Raw genomic sequence first — 6904 nt, forward strand, 5'->3', positions numbered from 1 at the left:
GTTGTCTTTCGCGATGGGTAGATTTGAAGTGCGGCAAGCCACTTGCAAATCGTCGACATATAATGAGTGCATAACAGAGTATGGGACGATCTTATTAACAGTTTATTTTGACTATGAAAAGTGTCGAGCTTAGTGTGCAACCTTGTGGGACGCCATTTTCTTGTATATATGTGCGTGAAAGTATTGTGCCGAGATGTACTTGAAGTGTTCTATTTGATATCAAATCACATAGACAATTTAGCATTCTTCTGCGAATCCCCAGGTCAGCCAGGTCCCTCAAGATTCTATATCGCCACGTCGTATCATACGCCTTTTCTAAATCGAAGAAAACCGTGAGATAGTATTGTTTGTGCAGAAACGCGTCACGTATTTCCTGTTCTAGTCGCACGAGATGGTCAGTGGTGGAGCAGCCCTTTTTGTATCCACACTGGTGCATGTCTATTAGGTGTCTTGTTTCAAGGATGAATGTGAATCTGATGTTTATGATGCTTTCATAGGATTTGGCTAGACAGCTTGTTAATGCAATGGGTCTGTAGCTGCTAGGGGAGGTTGCAGGTTTACCAGATTTTAGAAAAGGCACTACTATCGCATTTTTTAAATCTGTGGGCCCCAGACTCCCATATCTCATTGCCCATACCGATGCTTGAGATAGGTGTGCCAGCATTGTGTAGTGGACACGGTCAAGACCTGTTGCCGTTTTTTTTACCGGCAGAGAGAACTCTGTTCAATTCATGTATAGTGAGGGGGTTATTCTGCATTTCAGCTGAAGCCCCAGAGGTGGGCAGTCTCTCTTTCTCAGCCGATTCTTTATATTTTAAGAATGAATTTCAATAGTGTGCTGAGCTGGAGATGTAAAAGTGTTCAGCCAATGAGTTGGCCTGGTCCTGTAGTGTTGTTTATGTGCCTGGACATGTAAGTACTGGTATTGTGTATGATGGGTACTCTCCTCTAAATTTCCTCACCTGGTCTCACATTCGTTTTGATGTAACTGTACTATTGATTGAAGATATGTATTTTTGCCATGACAATTTCTCCGCATTTCTTCGAATAAATCGTGCTTGGCTTTGGCCTGTTTGAAATTTAAAAGATTGTTATAAGTGGGGTACCTGCGTAGGATTCCCCAGGCCTTATTTTGTCCTTTTTTGGCTTCAGTACATTCGTTTGTCCACCAAGGATTTAGCTTTCTGCGCACAATACCGGATAACTGGGGTATTGTCTTTTCTACCGCTGAGATTATAACTTCAGTGATTTTTTTATTAAGTTCATCAATCCTAAGCTCTGGCGAAAAGACATTTTCCAGTTTCGTGTTCTCCATAAAAACCTGCCAGTCAGCGAGCTGTAATTTCCATCGGCATGGTCTAGTTACTAAGGTTCGTGGTGATGATAGGAGTTTGATGAGTGCGGGTAAGTGATCGCTACCATATGACGTGTCGAGAGCTTCCCATTTAAGATCAGTAAAAATAGAGGGTGAACAAAAAGCTAAATCTAAACAACTAAAAGTGCGGAAAGTCGGTGAGAAATAAGCTGGCGCACCTCAGTTTAAAAGACAGATGTCATTTGACAAAATAAAATCTTCAGCGAGTTGCCCTCTTTGGTCAGTTGTGATACTGCTCCAAAGAGTACAATGATAATTAAAATATCCTACTAAAACAAATGACTCCGGTAATTGATCTGTTAGATTTTCTAAGTCTTTAATAGTAAAATGTGTGTGGGTGGAATATATAGTGAGCAAATGGTGATGGTTTTGTAGGATAGAATGGTGACAGCTACGGCCTCTAAAGATATATTTAATTGGGCATTTCGGGTAGGAGTGCCGCCCTGCACGACTATAGCCGCTCCACCTGACAAACGGCTGGAACATTCGCGGTCCCTTCGGAAAACGGTGAAGCCTCTAAGGAATTGATTGTGACTGGCGAAAACTTATTTATTATGTCTTCAATGTCACCTAAATTACGAATCCGTCCTCTGCCATTCCAATGCATGACAAAAGCCGTAGTGGCAGAATTGAGAATGTTAATTTTTATAAATGTACTAAGCAACTGTAGATGACATTTGTTAGCGGAAATGTACTGTTGGAACAACGGTAACCGTTCAGGTTACCAGTCCCTTTGTTCGCGTAGTTATTGTGAGCTTGTCATTCTTAGTGCGCTCCAGAGAGCGCTGATCTTATGGCGTCGATGACGCCGGAGTTTTTGTGTCAACCTACATAGCCCTCCCCGAGGCGCTGGATGGTCGAGAACGAGGCGCTGAGATGCGCGTCTCAGGCCTGGGAGTCCGATTTAGCCTGGAGCCCTGTGAAACCGGGGTCTGCAGGCCCGTCTTTGATGATGATGATGGAGCAGCACTGGCTGCTGCCACCAAGGGGCCGGATGGAGTTACTACTGGGCCACTGACAGCGATCCCTGTACACTCCCGAGACCACTGCGGTGCTATCCCCTGCCGCACCGCACTGGCGTAGGTTCTTTGAGGTAAGTGTTCTAATTTCTTTCTTGCTTCATAGAAGGAAATCTTCTCTTTCACCGTAAGTGCAATTATCTCTTTTTCTTTCTTCCAGCAAGGGCAAGATGGCGAATACGCTGGAGTATCTCCTTTGCACTTTGTACAGTGTGGAGCAGCATTGCAGTTCTCCGACTGATGGTCATTGGCACTACACTTTGCACATGTCGATTCACCTCTGCATGATTGCGATGCATATCAGAACCTCTGGCACTTCAAACAACGCCTTGGGTTTGGGATATACGGTCTTACGTTGATCTTCAGATAGCCTGCATGAAGTGTAGTAGGTACAATACTTGTACCAAAGGTAAGTATAACCTGTTTGGTCGGGATTTGTTCGTCATTTCTTCGGAGAGTTATTCTTTGAACTTTGATTACATTGTGTTCTTGGAAACCTTCCAGGAGTTCTTCATCGCTCAGATTTAAGAAATCTTCTTCTGATATTACGCCCCTGCTTGTGTTGAGAGAACGGTGTGCTGAGATTGTGACTTTGATGTCACCGACACTGGCGAGATCAGTGAGCTTTTCTACTTGGTCTTTGGTTTTGAGTTCAAGGAGGAGGTCCCCACTTGGCATCTTTGAATCCTTATATTGTTTTCCGATTTTTTCTACTAGGCATTTTGCTATTAGGAATGGGGATAATTTTCTCATTGGCATAGATCCTTCACTGTACATCACATGGTAGCATGGGAATGTTTCTACGTTGCTTTTTAGAGTGCAATCGAAAATTGTTTCGGTGCGCCCTCTTTTGTTAGGACGATCTGGAAGGGGGGGAATGCATTTGCCATGTAATTCCTAGAATATTGAGCGGCGATGGTAGCCACCTACCACCGAGCCCAACAAGGGTACGCTACGAGGTTAGGAACATACCTGTAGACGTCAGCTATACAACGCTGCTATAACCTAATATATGTACCCAAGGCTGGGTAGATACACACGGTTAACCCTTCCTGCCTGGAAAATGAGAAGTAAAATGAAGTGAGTAGAAGACAGGAAAGATTCAAAGTGAGAGAGAAAGACGAAGAGTGGAGAGGGGGATAGGAAGAGGCAATTACTGATTTCCCCCGGATGGGTCAGTCCGGGGGTGCCGTCTACGTGAAGCGGAGGCCAAAGAGGTGTGTTGCCGCCACCAAGGGCCCGTCAAGGCCCAAACACCCGGCATTGGCTCAACATCCAGGATCCCCTTTTCCGCGGACACAGCTAAGCCGCGCATGGTTACACGCGGGAAGGTCCACCCCTCGTGTGCTCGGGTACGTGGTGTCGCAACACACGAGACGAAAATAGTAGACTTGGAAGAGTCCCCTAATTTTAGTTGTATTTTATAGGTAAATACGTTCCTGTGGAATAATTATATCGCTCTTTCTTTGCTATACGTCGCAACAAGCTGTTCTTTTCTTTAAGTCGTTGACGACAAAAAACATTGAGGTAACAATGAAAGGAATTGCAACCAACACAAGCACTTCCTGCTGATGTCTTCTAACTTTTCTCGTTCTGTCGATCTTATTGAGATTCCCACTAATATTGCCTAAAAACTGCTACAGTTTGTTCAGCAGAACCAATAAAGAACAACAGCTTCAAGGGAAATACGGCAGACCCTAGACTTAGTGAATTTACGTCAAGTTAAGACTTATTTAATCGAATTTAAAAAATTGTCAGTTTCGGCTGAAGGGCGAAACCTTGACAGTATGGCTCTCCGATCACACGTTATGGTTCATACAAGCTGAGAACAAGTTCCGCAGTCATCACGTCCGGGGCACCAGTAACTCTGGAACCACCAAGCACAGTTGAGATCAAAGGGGTTTCTTATTTTTCGATCCCGCGACTAAATCTACTCAATCTTCTAGCTCCTATTCCTCGTTTTCTAAGCCGTACCCCACAGCTCGCTCATGTCTAGAACAGAAGACGTGGCAGAAGAAGAAAAGTTCGCCAAAAAAGCAATAGGTTGAACTGATCGGACAGTGTTCCAGGTAAACGCAGGCATGACATGTTGGCGCAAACGCAGGATGCAAAGCAACTGGTTCTGGGGAGAAGGAACAGCACCACGGCCGCCTACCAGGCGTCTTACAACGTATAGTTTCATGCAATTACTAGAGGGAACTGTGGGCGCTAGCGTCTACGGGCGCGACAAGCAGGGCGGTTCAGCCGGCATGGGAATGATGGTCAGTAGATGTATTTACTGCCAGCAAAGGCATATAAAGGGCAATAAACCAAGCCACAAGGACGCCTGAAGCTGCAAGCACGAAGATAAGACAAATCCGTGTACTAACCATCATTCCCATGATAGCTGAACCATCGCAGCGCTAGAGTTCCCTCTAGTGTACTATTGTAGTAGGAAACTCCATGTCTCACAACGCTTGCGGGATGAGGAGCGCCGCCAGGGACCCTGTAGGCGTCGCATCTCGGTGGTGCACGAGGTAAGAGTGACGGGAAGCCGCCGGCGTCAATCGGCGCCCAGTGAAATACATTTGATAAGTGTTCCGCGCAGACCAATTCGCACACACAGTGGCTCAGCAGGAACGGTAGTGTGCTTACAGTATACGTGCGCAATATGTTCGTGTTGGTAGCGGAAGGTAGAATGCTGGCCGGGCTTAAACACTGAGCCCGTTGAGCGGGCGTTGACAGTGCGTCCTCTTCGCTTCGACGGTTCTTGCAGCCAAACGTGCACCTCGTCTCTGGACACCCTCACAACGCCCACGTTCGGGACGCGCATGCGCCGTCGATAGCAGGATAGCGCGATGGCGGCCTCGAAGGCAGGAATGCGTTTCGAGCGTCCATGTCACTGCAATCACAATATGAAATAAAAGCTGTTGTTTGAGCTACTTAAACTTCTGCTTTGCCCTCCTTGTTAGGCTTTTTAGCGCTACATTTCTGTCCTACAGGCAAAGCACGCTTTACAGGAATGAAAAACCAATTTTTAACATAGCGATGATATTTAGCCAGCAAAACACTTGGCCTCTTTACTCACAGCGCGAAAAACCAACAGGGACAAAGAACAAAGACGTAACACGAGCGCAGATACACGACTGAAAGTTTATTTCTTGCAAACACTAGACAAATATCAAAATTCGCGCATGCGTACAGCCGCACGCCAGCCATTAGCATCCACCAAAGCGCGAAACGTGACAGAAGACTGGTATACACAAGGTAACAGGATACATCCACAAATATTATTTTCTTCGCTGAGTAGCGCAAGTGACGCCTGGCTGACGCACTTGCCACCACATTTACTGATCTGGTAGGGCTCTGAAATGAGGCGCGCCTTTCATCTTTATTTCTCCAGAGTACGCGGGCGAAATCAAATGTGGGCTTGCAACCACAAGATGTGCAATGGGTTGGAAAATGAGACAGACCTGCGTTGTTTGATCTGGAAGAATGTTCCTGCAACCTTCTTTTCATACACTGGCCCGTTTGTCAGATATAACAAGATCGTCATGACAGAGGAATTTAGTATGCGGCATTGTTGCGGCAGGGCACCAATGCAGACAGACGGATGGACGGATGGACGGATGGATGGATGGATGGATGGACGGACGAACGGACGGACGGACGGACGGACGGACGGACGGACGGACGGACGGACGGACGGACGGACGGACGGATGGATGGATGGATGGACGGATGGATGGATGGATGGATGGATGGATGGATGGATGGATGGATGGATGGATGGATGGATGGATGGATGGATGAACTTTATTGTGGTCCTTTAGAGCACGCGTTAGCCCGCAGCGTGTCGCTACGGGCCTATGCTTTATCTGGCCCAAATTGTGCGGAACAAAATCTGGCATTTGTATGCGTGACCGCACAGTCTTGCACACACTAGATAACTTTTTCGTATAATAAAAAAGAACTGGAATCCCATATCGGTTCGCCATATTTTTGATTGCATGTGCAAGCTTATGCACATATGGAAAAAATTCTGGCCTTTGGCGACCACTATTTTCGTTTCTACCACCTGCCCTTTATCTGCTTTTTTAACCATTTGCCGACTCAATTTTTTGGCGGCCGCGCTGATTGTGTGCTCGGGGTAATCAGCCATGCTTAGCCTGCTGACCTGATCGTTAGCCCCTTCCACCAAGTGGTGCTGACCAGAGTTTTATCTAGGAATAGAGGCAACAAAAAGCAATAACATTTTTGACGAACTTGCTGTGTACCGAATTGTACGGCAGCTTAGGTTTCACAGAACAGGGCTTATATACACAATAAAAATGATTTTTCAGAACACTTAGCGTCAGATCCAGAAATTTCAGCATGTTATCTAGTGGTTATTCGATTGTAAAGCTCAGTCCAGTTTTACTTTCGCGAAAAATCTTCAGCATATTAATACACACTTGGCTAAACTCAAGATTATTCACAACACTAAATAATAATCCCCAAAACGGAAATATTAATGGTGAATTTGCATAGC

Source organism: Dermacentor variabilis, chromosome 2 (assembly GCF_050947875.1).
Source record: "Dermacentor variabilis isolate Ectoservices chromosome 2, ASM5094787v1, whole genome shotgun sequence".
In the NCBI taxonomy this organism is placed as follows: domain Eukaryota; kingdom Metazoa; phylum Arthropoda; class Arachnida; order Ixodida; family Ixodidae; genus Dermacentor; species Dermacentor variabilis.